The 13571-nt window shown below is 40.2% G+C and overlaps 1 long non-coding RNA gene across 1 annotated transcript in view; it reads right to left on the bottom strand.

Moving 5' to 3' along the window:
- The window catches only part of LOC116673221 (uncharacterized), a 16432-nt gene extending 10579 nt beyond the window's left edge, over positions 1 to 5853 (bottom strand). Inside the window, exon 1 of the long non-coding RNA XR_004327787.1 lies at positions 5841 to 5853. This is a non-coding gene — a long non-coding RNA (uncharacterized LOC116673221). The remainder of the gene's footprint in view (positions 1 to 5840) is intronic.
- Positions 5854 to 13571: the final 7718 nt, after the last annotated feature.

The following is a 13571-nucleotide window of genomic DNA, read 5'->3' as shown; positions in this document are numbered from 1 at the left end:
TCCTGGCTGGAGACGTCCAGGATTCTCCACACATTTGTAACTTGGCACAAACAGAGCACTATTTGTTTTTTTGTTTTGTATATCTGCCTTGTTGTCTAGTTTAAAAAACTCAGCCTCTCTCTTACAGTATTCTTCCATCCCTCCTTGACAGCTTCTTGTCTCCATAATGAAGCCGTGTGTCAGAGGCCATATGTGAATCTATTAAGTCCATCTACTTAGTATGGATGCCATGATGACACGCTTTGTAGCAAAAATCAATCTGTAAAGCAGCAGGTAAGACATGGTCAGGCATGCAGACAAAATATGCTGAGAGAAAAAAAATGATTTAATAATTTTGGATCGTGCAACAAGGCAGGGTTGCTTGGCTCATTAAGGCAATGATTGTAAAGATTAAAGAATATGTTTACAGCATTTACTCTTTTAACTGGGACGTTTTGAGACCTATAGGGGGGGATTTGCTAAGGGTAAAATACCCACGGCGATACACTGGTTACGTTTAACATAAGCCAGCTAATTGAAATAGCTCAGATTACTGTACTGTGTGAACAGAATTTAATATTTCCTATGGCGTCTTTTCCGGGGTGCAAATGGTCCACCTTAGCTTAGTTCTGCCCAAGACGCTTGTGATTGGTTTAAAAGAAATGCAAGCAACCCCTGACTGAGTGTGTGCTCCTGTTGCCAGGCCTTCCTCTTCAGGACTGTGGAGATAGGTCTGGCAATGTGAGACTAATGACTAGAGACTAGATATAAAAGGCTGGTGGAGACACACACCACACAGTTAAAGTATAAGTTGCCAGCGATCTAAAAATTTAGCTTTTTTGAAAATTCAAATCCCCTCTTTAGTGCCCTTAGTGGTAGTATAAAAAAAAGACTAGTATAGGGTAAATGAAGGGCTGAAAGCAACTCTTTCACTTAACCAGTGAATTTAAGAGTTACTGTAACAACAAAGAAGTCTACACATAGTGGTCTCATGAAAGTAGTAGTATTTTGCATGCTTGCTTTAGGAGAATTATAAACAAGTTTATCAGCTTTTGCACCCTCTTATTGTAATTTGTCTTTCTTTCCCCTCATCAGTCAGTCATCATCAGTCGATGCCGCACGGACCGCTACAGGAAATCATTCATTCCACAAACAATAACACTTTTTAACACGTCATCACTGGGTGGTAGATGAGACTTTTGGACACCACACTACTGCACTAATGCAACCTGGACATTTGGTTTATTTAAATTTACATTTTAGCATATTATTTAAGCAGTTGCACATTTTTGTTCCCCCATCCTGTACATATTCAAATATTTGTTCTTTTTACTTTATTCGTATTATTATTTCATGTATATTGTATGTATGTATATTTTTCCAAGTATTTCATTTACACTTATATTTGTGCTTTGTGACTGATTTTTGCTGCTGTTACACAGGAATTTCCCATTTTTCTTGGGATCAATAAACATCTATCTATCTATCTATCTATCTATCTAGTCTTCATTTTAAATGTAAACTTCTGCATGACACTAGGTGTCTGACCTCTCTCCCTGTCAGTCAGCCTATCAGTACAGTTGTTAACTGTGCCTCTCATTCTTTTTGTCTTCGACCCATTTTTGTCTTTGAGCCTACATGTAGAAATCTTCCACTCATCAGACAGACGGAGACTCGTCTGGCTGTCGGAGTCTGCCCTGGGCAGCTGCTGGGAGTGTTGTATAAAGTGTGAGAGAGACTTTTGAATCATATGTTGCTGTCTTGCTAGATGTTGGAGGAATGCCCCAAGGCCATTTCAGACTCCCCCTCTCCATGCCTTTCACCATTTCCCCCACTCCTTGTTCCTTCTTTTCTCTTTCTTCAGAGACTCCCGTAGTGATATGATGACAACCCCTTTAATGTGACTTTCTCTTCCTCTTTCATCGATCTTAACTCATTCCACTATGACAGACAGACTGGAGGGATCTCCCTAAGAGGCCCAAGTTTACATATACGTGTGTGAGTGAATGTGATCTTGTATCCGGATGAACCAGAAATCTATTTTTCTCCATTGTCATCAACCCACCATGATGTCAGACACTGAATATTATTTCAATGGCAGGCACAATATCTTTGTAGCAGCATGACTGTGTTTTAATAACGTTTGATAGATATTGATATTATTGTTGATGTTGGTAGTGGTAGCGGTATATTAAAAGGTTTTACTCTCTTTGCAACAAAGAAACTTCTTATTAATGAATCAGGGAAGAAATCTAGAGTGTTTGTTCTTGTATTTCACTACAATATATATATATATTTTTTAAACAAGACTACTGGGCCGCACTTAGCAGAATGGTGCTTTGAGCTTAATGCTAACATCAGCTTCCTCGTATGCTCACAGAGACACGGCTAACATTCTTTAGTGGGTAAAATTCACCAAATTTCTTAAGCCGGAATTATACTTTCTGCATCTGCAAGTGCGCGAGGGTGTACACGTAGACTCTGTGCAAACGTCCGCATACCGCCAATTTGTTGTGATCGCATAGCCTAGTCCGGAAAAGTCTGCACGATCTACTGCGCATGTGCGGAACACGTCCTCCAGACGGATAGTATTAACAGAGCTACTGCTTCCGAGGTGTCTACAGCTCTCTGCGTTCGTTTAGTAGGCTATGATCTAGCCTTTAGTTTAATCTGTTAGCATGCTAACATTTGCAGGTATTGGGCTATAAAGCAAAGCAGATATAAATGTCTCTCAAAACAATACATGATGTGAACCTTATGGTGGTGCTAGAGGAAAATTAGGATTTATCCACTGGGGAACATAAACGTCTGCACAAACTTCCATGTCAATCCATCCAATAGTTTATTTAAATCTGGACCAAAGTAGTGGACCAATTCACCACACAACAGAGCAACGTTCTTAGGAAAACCAGTAACAAAAACAGTTTAAAGTTGATGACAAACACACATTTTAACATCCAACTTAATCTCATGTCACTATAATGAGAATCTACTGTACATCGGTGGAGCAATTTGCTAAGGACGGTATAACGCAACCTTTGTGTTGTCTTCAACTACAGTCCCTTTTCTTTAAATCAATACAGCAACAATGGAAACACTGCATCACACATGATGCTCCCACGGCATAAAGGAATGCATCTGATGTGAAAAACATTAAGTAATCCATCCGCAGTGGAAAAAGAGATGGGCAATTAGGAAATATGCAATATCAGATAGCCATGAAGGCAGTACTGAATGAGTAAACCATTTTCTTGTTCTCATCTAAATGTCATTGTGGCTGCAGCCGCAGTTTGTCATTCCTCTGTAGTTCGTGAGTGCCCCTCTGAATTAATTTATTGTCACCTAAATTATTTCCACTTCCTTTGTCTTTTGTCTTCTCTTGTTCCCTCATGATCTCCTCCTTGTCCGTTTTATTTAGCTCTCTATATACAGGACATCTGTCTTTTTTATCTTTGTGTGTCTTTTGCTTTCCTCCCTCTCTAGTTCTGTGTAGCAGACATGACCCTTCTGTCCATTCCCATCTTATTAAAGTGATTCTTGAAATCACATTTACCAGCATGAGGGCTATATGCAACTCATCAGATGGGAGTAGAACTCTTAAGTAAGCATTATGACATTTCCTCTGGATGATTCCAAGATCAACATGATCAGCTCCATGATGTCTACGGATAGCTCTGGGTACATCAGTCTTCCAGTTGGGTGGCCTTTTTCACCAAGAAAAGGAACTCTGAAATACCTTTTGCATTTCAGACGTTTGTCTTCAATGTCATACCAATACATATTATCTCACTCTGGTGTTGTAACTCCATCAGTCTCCGTCTCTCATTAGGTACCTAGACTGACCTTTGACTCCTGTCTGCCGACCTGCTTTAGGGGTTGTGTGTCTGGGGTGTAACAGCAAGCCAACAAACGCACTGAGGGTTATAGTTAACATCTGAGGTGTCTAGATGAGAAATTGGCTAGTCTGCATTTTTGTGTGTAGGTGATGGGTGGCCAGTGTTCCTTGGAATACTTACACTGTAACTTTTCTGAATAGATAGTTTTGAGTGTGTGAGAGTATGTGTGCGTACGTGCCTGGTGTCCCTGTACCTCAAGGTCTGATAATCCACTTGTCAACTGACCGTAAACTCAAGAGTGTGGGGTCGCTATGACGGCTGCTGCGTCTGCGTGTGCAGCGTGTGACATTCCTGCCATTCCAGATGATCACGCAGACCATAAGAGAGAGAGAGAGAGAGAGAAAGAGAGAGAAAGAAAGAGAGAGAGAGAGAGAGAGAGAGGTAATGGGAGAAAAAAGGGCTGAGAGAGAGATCAGCCCGCTCTCTAACTTGTATAGTCAATCACCAGTGGGATCTCTGCAGAAGCCAATGTTGCTTGCAACATCTGGTAAAATGTGCAAATGTGAAAAGGAAACATTTAGTGTATAGGTGTTGGCATCAAATCCAGAGAGATAGAGAGATCCAAAGAGGTGGCATTGAAATGATTGAGTTACAGATGGAGACTAAACCCACACTGAACTGGGTACATTTGAAAACAGTTATGTAAAAACATGTGTTTGCTTTGGACACTTAGCATTGCCAGGTTGTGTATGTCCATTTTGATTAAAATGCCTGACCAAAAAATGGCTTTTCCTTTTTACAGCCAACTGTATTATGCAGTATTTGAACTTTGGAAATTTCTCGCCCCCAATCTTTGCAATGACCATTTTTTTCAAAAGATTAATTTTTGGGGCTTTTCCCTTTATTAGTGACAGTGGATAGACAGGCAAGTGGTGGGGGATGACAAGCAGCAAAGGGACGGAGGTCAGACTCAGTCTACATGGGGCCAACACTCTTACTGGGTGAGTTAGAGGCCGCCCCCAATTAGCATTTTTTAATCCCCTCACTGTTCTGTGTTAAACTGTCCTGAATGTGTAGTGTTCCCTGAACTCCTCCTGGTTCATGTTGGTGCACATGTCAACCAGTAACAGTAAACACAACAGCTGCGTGTGCGGCTCTCTATAATTTGGTGTGGGCACATCACTATGAGCAACCCCTTTAATGCACATGTATGTATGTGATCTATTGTTTATAATAAAATATTGTTCAGAGCTGCTTCACGTGATTTACTCCGTAAAAGTGTAAATGGTATTTTAGGTTTTGCTATTTTGCTAGATTTTTTAATGACTGTATATTTCTCTTTCCCCAGTAAATCTATTCTGTAGCAGTTTATTTGGTTGCTCTCTAATTCTTCCAAAAATCCTCCATTCCCATTTCCCAAATCCCTCTGTGCTCCTTAAAGCTTGCAGGGTATTCGTTGTTAAGCTTCTCAAGATGGCTAGAAAGCACAAGAGCATCTTAAAACAATTATGGGCCTCGGAGTCATTAAAACAAAACAGTGTTTGAATGGACAAATAAGCATAACAATCTTTATTAGAGAAGTTGTTGCTAGGTAACAGATTGTTAGGGATAATGTGACATGAGGATAAGAGGAAAAGAGATTTAGTCATACCATGCCTGTTTTGTAACTTAAACCAGAGATGCAAACACACATATAAGTGTATGCTCACACACAATTAGTGTTCAGATTCATGACATCCTCCATCACAACATAGACAAATAACAGTGCATAGTTGTGTGAATGGGATGATGAATGGTGAAGCTATAAAACAACATATAGGGAAGGCGCAGCTGACATTGTAGGCCTGCTACATACCTACTGCCATGTTGCATGAATCCAATGGTGTTTTTCTGTTCTACTGTTTCTGTTTTTCAGTAGGACCCTGCGATGTTTATGGTTCGGTGTTTTTCCGGGTCATTTATTACCATACCAAAGATTTCCTGTGCATCTTGGCCTTTTGCATTCAGTGACTTGTAGTTAGAAACTTAAACCAAACCAAATGATCCATCCATCAAGCATCCAGCATGCTCTCTCCCTTTTATTCTCTCCCTCCTTTTAAATTAATTTTCTGGGCAGAAGTCTAGTGTTCACAGCCGACTGAAAGGAAGAAATATTGCCCTCCTAAGCGGTCTGCAATGAGCCTTTCCACACTTACTCAGAAAACCAGTGGGAGGTATGGGCTGATGTGAAAAGCATTTTCACAACTCTTTCTTGCAAGACATAACTCTTGAAAAAGCACATATGTTGGTCACGCAACTGTGTCCTCATTCACCTATGTGTTACAATGAAAAGGGGTTTGGAGCCAGGGTCCTGTTGCGGGATGAGCCCCTGTGAGACAGTAATCTCTATCCAATACTAGATTTTCCACTTTTACCCGAGGAAAAGGAAGCAATCTTGGTTGTTCCCACTGCAAGCAACACCATCAGTAGTCAGCGGAAGTCCATCCAATTCCTACTGATGAGTAACCAGGGAAACTCAGCCAATGTGCTGATGATTAACAAGCTTGTTAAAAAAAGTTTCAAAAAACTTGAAAGATGACCAAACGAAACTTCTCATGATAACCACTCATCAACAGCGTATCTGATTTTCAAAATTCTTTGTTTGCTTTTTGGTTTAAAAGATCATGGGCTCATTTCAGCCATTTGAGGCTTTAGTTCTCTAATAATTTCACTGACAATGTACTCTAAATAGAATTTAGAAAATGTTTTCAAAAGCTTAAATTTGTTTTTCTACGGTCTCAAACTGTAAATGTTCTGGACTATGTAGTGTAAAGTTAAAGGTTTAGCATTTGTGAAAGGCCCCCTCGGGCAGAGTCAGTGTAAGTGATTTACTGTCCCCAGTGGTGAGGAAAATGCCTGCCAGAGAGATGGTATCAGCTCTACCTGCAGACTTCTTGGCCCATCCCAGTCCATTATCTCTCCGTCTCTCATTCTTTCTCTCTCACAGGTTCTCATTAATCATTTTTACACAATAGATGATTTGTTTGACTCTGTTTCTCTATTTGTTTTTTTCTTCCTCCTTCCCGAGTATCAAACCAGACATTTCTAACTCAGGCACTTATTCAGACGACCGCAGAGTCGAGCTAGTCTTCTGGCCATGGCTACATTTCACCTCCTGGGAATGAGTGATGAGCTCTCGAATGTAATCACAATCTTGCACGGTGGCCATAATTCCCACTTAGCTTCCACTTCTTGGTTATTTCCAAATTTCCCATCAGGCATGTCTGGCTTTTTTCAAAATTTGATACCTCCATCTCCAGTAACTCACACAAATTGCTGCTAATAATTTCGTATTTAGGGAGTTTATTGCAATTGGTTGCTGTCATGTAAAAACTGCAATGCCTGTGACTTGCTTTTTCATACTTGAACTGAACATGTATCTGGACGTTAGTTACAAACTCACTTTCTTTGGCAAAGTTCCACTGACCTGGGTGAGGCTAGCTAGCCTGAAATCAACTGGAAAGAGAGTTTCTGGACATCCCCTATCACCAAATCACAGAGATAATGGCTACATTAGCAGCATCTCAGAGACAGAGTGAAGAGACATAGTGCTGTATTTGGCTGGAATGTGGCACCAACCCAGATAAGGAGATGGCCTGGACAAGCTACAAAGAGACTAAGCACTAATCATATCTTTTTTCCCCCCCATTCTTTCCCACACCACACTCCTAATTTCTTTATCCAATTTTTCACATCCTACACTCCTGCTTTAGTCTTCTTTCTCTTGCCCTCTCCCCCACCCTTATTTTTTTTTTTTTTACCAACTTCATGTGTCTTCTTTCTTTCTCCCACTTGCAGTTCAGCGGAAAAAAGCCAGAAAATGTCCTGTGACACCCTGACTCACAGAGTAAATCCAACTGTTCACAATGTAACTGGCCCACATGGGAGCATGTAAGTTATATCCCCGTGTCTTCCCACACACTGCTGGCTGACCCCACCATGACCATACGTAATGCAAAGGTAGAGCATCTAACGGCTGCCTGCACACCCACTCACACTGATAAACACACATTCACAGTTGAATAATAATGTACTGTACTTGTGAAAAGACTTTATAGGTCAGGGCATGGTGGCATGTCTACTTCCCTCTTTTTCTCTCCGTCTATCTCCGGTTCTTATCTTTGGTTCTTATCTTTTTTTTAATTTTGTTTGTCTTTTTCACCCTTAAACCTCCTCCACGTTTAACCCTGAGGTTACATTTTGACTTGTAGTGCCTGACCGGTTGTCTTGGACTACTTGTGTGTGTCTGTGTATGCACATGTAGAATTACATGAACTTGCACGTCTGTGCTCACAGCTGTAATTTGCACATTGTGTTGGGGGGAAAACATTAGCAAATCCTGGCTAAGCAGACCACATCCTCTTCACCCTTAAGCCCTGCAGGTAATGAGACAGAGGGGTGTTGCAGCACCTCTTAAAGGGGCAGCAGGAGATGACATGGGCAATGAGAGAATCCTTGCCAAACATCCCTTCTTATTTAAGAGTTTTTGGCTGTACAGGAATTGTTTTCCGATTCATTGCAGTGTATTAACTTGTAGCTCACTTCCGGTTCATTAAACTGTGCAATAACCAGTGCACATCCTCGCCTCTATACTCATGTGTGTTCAAACACAGTAACAATATCCTCAATGAAAGTCGTTTGAATCAGTATGTATTCCAACAGACAAAACAAGGCACTGCCAGCAATGACTACACTAATTTGAATTTTAGTTTTTAATTGGGCAGCCACCAAATGTAATGTGCCGGCACTGAGCATCCGGTCAGTGTCAGGTGAAAGTGAGGGACCACGGTTTACAACTGATTGGCTTACTTGGCTGTTTGCAGCACCATGAGGAAAAAGATCTTGGGAAACGAACATCAACATCAATTTAAACTTTCAGTGTCCCAAATATCCAACACACATTGAGCCAGTTAACTTTAAATAACCTCAATTCTAGACTCTGGGTAGAGATGGATAGAAAGATTATTAATCAGAAACTGTAGCAAGGTAAAGAAAAGCCAGGCTAAGATTTGACAGCTATGCTTGCGGCTCTGTGAGCCTGTACACTAATGTCAGCATGATAACATGCTCATAATGACAATTATAACAGGCTTATGAGTAGTAGGTATATTGTTTTCCTGTCACCATGTTAATCCAGCGTATTAGCATGTTAACAATTCACTACTTAGCACTTAAAGCTAAGCACAGCTGAGGATGATGAGAAAGTTATTTTTGCTGGAATAAAAGTACTGAACAAATTAAAATGTTAACCTAATGATGGTCTTACAATGTTAAGTTAAGAGATTCAAAGTTGGTACAATTTATTTAAAGTGGGACAAAAATTTGTACCAATCCATCAAGCAGCTGAGCTACGTCTCTGGATAAGTGAAAACTTTTACCCTGCTGGTGGTGCTTAATTTAAAGTCAGGCAATCAGCAAAGTCATTGGGAATCATATTTTGGGTCCATTAATATCTGTACCAAATGTAATCATGATCTATCCAATAATTGTAAACATTTTACCAAAAACCCAAAATGTCAACCATGTGGTGCCTCTAGAAGAAAAGTCAGTACACCAAATTCAATAGGATTCATCATCTTGGGCCTATGTATATCTGTACAGGTTTTTATGACAACCCGTCCAAAAGTTTTTCAGTCTGGACAAACTTGACAATCAACAGACAATGTTTTGCACATTCTCAACACACTACATCATGCAAACTCATACTGAGACAATGTTGAAAAGTAAGACAAATGGTCATTGTCCCAAAGGACCAAACCCCGCAAAAAGGATGTTTTTGTTTCCATAGTTTGTGTGGCAAACATCAGAACATACGTCATTCAGATATTGTATGATATAATGCTATTTTGTTTCAGAGAGGGGTTTCTGCAACCACATCCTTACCTCAGTAAAGACTTGTGTTAAATCCTCTTGGTTTGATTTCACATCTCATTGCCGTTTGTCTTTAGCCTAGTGGTATAACACTGTGTCCACATCCTGTCCTAGAAGATGTGAGGGGGAAAGAAAAAAATTAAGCATGAATATGCTGTTCTGTTCACATGCATGTACGTTGTTGTCACACACTGTTCATCTTAACATACAGTATGTTGGGTGAGTGCCAGTGAACTGCCAAACTTTATGCTTCAAACACATGCACAACTTGCAACGCCTGTTCCAGATCCAAGTTTGTCTTATGGGGAAAAAAACTGATCATAGCTGTTTATAGCACAGCACGATACAGGTATCCCATTGTGACTGACATACTACATAAGTAAACCACATGTGGCATTAACCAATTCTTCAAACCAACTGTATTTGATTTAAAGAAGTGCAGCTTTAATCTGGTGGCAAACGTTTTTACTTATTGCAGTGAAAACAGGACTGAAAGTCTGAATGTTGGAGTGAAAAACTTGTTGAGATGAGTATTTCTTTGTGGGGAAAGAGATGCCAACTGAGGACAAGGCAGCGGGGAGGAGAGGAGGGCAGAGGAGAGCTGGCTGTTAGCAGACATAATGGGAACCAGGCCTGGTGGTAGAGGTAATTAAACTGCACAGCACAATGGCGTCACCACTCGTAAACTCTTCAAGAGAAGTTTTTACCTCCTAGCTCATTCTTCTTTCCCTATCCACTCCACTGTATCCAAGATCTGTAAAAAGGGATTGCATTATATTTGGTGAAAGGATTCAGCTTAATCTGCTAGTAAACTATGAACCACAGAGATCTTTAAGGTCATCAGGGACAGGTCTTCTTGCCATCCCCAGAGTCGGAACAAAAACGGGGGAAGCTGCGTTCAGTTTCTATGGTCCACATATCTGGAACAAACTTCCAGTGAACTGTAGGTCAGCATCTAATCTCAGCTCTTTCAAATCAAGACCTTTCTTTTTAACACTACCTTTTGCTAATTCATTGCACTCCATTGTGAATTTACTCTTGTATTTAATATACTTTTTAATGTTTGTAACTTTGTATTTTTATTTTTTATTTTGTATAAGCCGCTTTCAATTTGTTATCAATTTGAATTCATTTTTGGTGTTTTATGTAAAGCACTTTGAATTGCATTGCAGCTGAACTGTGCTTTACAAATAAAGTTGCCTTGCCCTAATACTATCAACTGTAGTGTGGAAACATAAGCGCAATGCCCACTTAGTTCCTGAATGATGATTCTTTTTCAGATTTAGACTGAAATGTAAAAAGAATACTCCACTTTTTCTGTTTTCTCATTTCCTAGTTTCTTCAGTTATGCATGTTTAAATCTTCATATGCAAAACATAAATAATTTAAAGTAGCCATATTATTTCTGAGATTTGGGGTGTTATTTTATGTCTCTGGTGCTTCCACATGCATACAAACCTGGAATAAAAAACTATCCATGCTGTTTTGAGTAAGGTACGGGTTTCTGAATGTCCTCTGCCTTCAGTCCCCGGGTGAGCTGTTCAAAATCTGCACGGCTTTCTACGTCACTAGCCGAGACGAGGTGGCTAATTGTAGCATGCTAGCTCGTTTTCAATGGCAAAATGGCAACACTAGTACAACACACACTAGTTCACCATAATCTACAAAAGAACTACTTCCATGTTCCTGTTCTGCAGGTATTCCACAAATGCGCTCTCGTAGAAGTGTCCCAGCTAATCCTCTCGTGTACTGATCAAAGTAGGAAAAACAGTAGCTGGCTGATGTGATCTTACCTAGCTACTGCGCATGTGTGACTCCCAACAAAGATAGTACAGAAGTGAGACATCTCACTCTGTAGCTAAAACAGAGACCTAAACACACAGGGTGAAAACAGGATCTGCAGCAATGTGCAGTACAACAAAAATGTGATGTTTTTTGAAAATGAAACCATGTAAACCTATTCTGGTACAACCTCAAAATACAATTATGAACCTGAAAATGAGCATAAAATGGCCGCTTAACACAGTGAAACCCTCTGAAGCATGTCATGATAAACAAAAGTGTTTTGCTAAAGAACAATTGTTCTGCCAACAAACATAAAAAATACATGAATGTTGAATGTTGATTTTCCAATTTACTTAGCCTTACAAACTCATGGATGTTGCTGTTTTCTATGTCTTTACTTGCAATTAACTTGTGAAAGCAGACTGTTAAAGGTTAAGTTCAGCCCAATTATTGGATGTCTACTAGAGTTATGTAGCAAATCAAGTGGCAGCAATGCTCAAAGGTGAAGAGTTACAGCTTTTCTCCTTCCTTCTCAGTTCTCCTCAGCTCCATGGAGTGTTTTGGCGTCTTTTGGCTCATTGTTTTGGTTTCATGGCCCACAGCAATGGCAGCCAGCTGTTTTCAGTGAAAACACTCTAAAACCAGCTGTACACTACCAGCCACCAAACTGCGTTCAAACGGACAAAGTTAGCAACTAGCTGGTGAACAAAGTGAAGCCTTCAGCAGATAACAAACCATATATTTATTTCAGGAGTTGAGGACTATAAGGACAAATCTGAGAGGAGAGGGATTTGCTGGCAGAAACAGTACATAACACATTCACCATAACAACTTTTAAAAGGTGACAATATGTCAATGTTGTGTCCTCATGTTGTATTGTAAATAGTAAATACACATACCTGCAGTGGCAATTATTGTGTGGACAAAGGGAGTGAATTTAAAATTGAAATGATGTGTTAACATTGAAATTATTGACTTGATAAATCTTTAATGTGTAGCTAGAGAAGCCATTTTCGGAGAGGTGAAAAGGTGTATCTTGTTACCCTTTTGTGAAAGTGGTACTTAATTCCAAAGATAAACTAATTGGGCTAAGCTAAGTTAACTACTCTTCAAACTGCATATAGAGAAATAAAAGAGTATCCAATGGTCTTTATTTGCCTAACTTAACCAAACTTTCCCCTTAGATTCAAGTAAATATATGTTTTTTTGAAATGGTACATTTTGAGTTTAACCTCATCGATTGCACTTTTCTCCCACTCACTCAACAGATATAATTGAAGTGAAGGCACATCTTTGCACCCAGTGGCCCTCATTTAACAACCGTGGAAACCAGCGCAGATATGAGCGCAGAAATCCTCTTGCAACAGGCTTCACAAAACAGTCGTATCACACCAATCAGAGTATAAGAATGGTCGAACATTTAGAAATGCAGCAGCTGGAAACGATCGTAATTTAAATATCACGCCCCAACATATTCTCGGTTTTGAGGGTTGCCCCTACTAGGGGCTGGAAAAACAAGCCGAAAGATGTTGGTCAATGGCAGAAAGAAATCATTCACCTGTGGCCATTAACGACACTTTAAAAGAGAAACAAAAACCTGAAGAATTTATAAAAATGTTGTGTATCGTCATGTTTCCTGTGTTGAATATCATTGCCAAACATAACACTGTACCTTTTGAAAGCGAGGACTAAATATCCTGTCTCCTTGGTATAGCCCCCATTTGGGGCTGTGCTGGACACTACTTTCTGGGCATAGGCTGGCTCCGTCACTAGGCCTACAGAACCCCACAGGCTAAAACAATGTTGTAGACTTTTTCTGGCGTGTGTAGTAGGTGTGTGTGTGTGTGTGTGTGTGTGTTCATAAGCCAATCACCCTGAGGAGGGTGGTATCAGGTTCAGGGGGCATCAGAGGGGTGCGGGTCACGACCTGCTATGTCACGCTCTAATTGTGATTGTCATGTTGATGGAGAGGAAAGAGACTGGAAAATTAGCAAGCTAACATAAATTTTAATGATAGGTACTGGGCTGTGGAAATGTGTCTGAGTGTTTGTGTGTGTGTGT

Source organism: Etheostoma spectabile, chromosome 23, assembly GCF_008692095.1.
Source record: "Etheostoma spectabile isolate EspeVRDwgs_2016 chromosome 23, UIUC_Espe_1.0, whole genome shotgun sequence".
Taxonomy (NCBI): domain Eukaryota; kingdom Metazoa; phylum Chordata; class Actinopteri; order Perciformes; family Percidae; genus Etheostoma; species Etheostoma spectabile.
The sequence above is the reverse complement of the archived record's forward strand: the minus strand, read 5'-3'. Positions and strand labels throughout refer to the sequence as shown.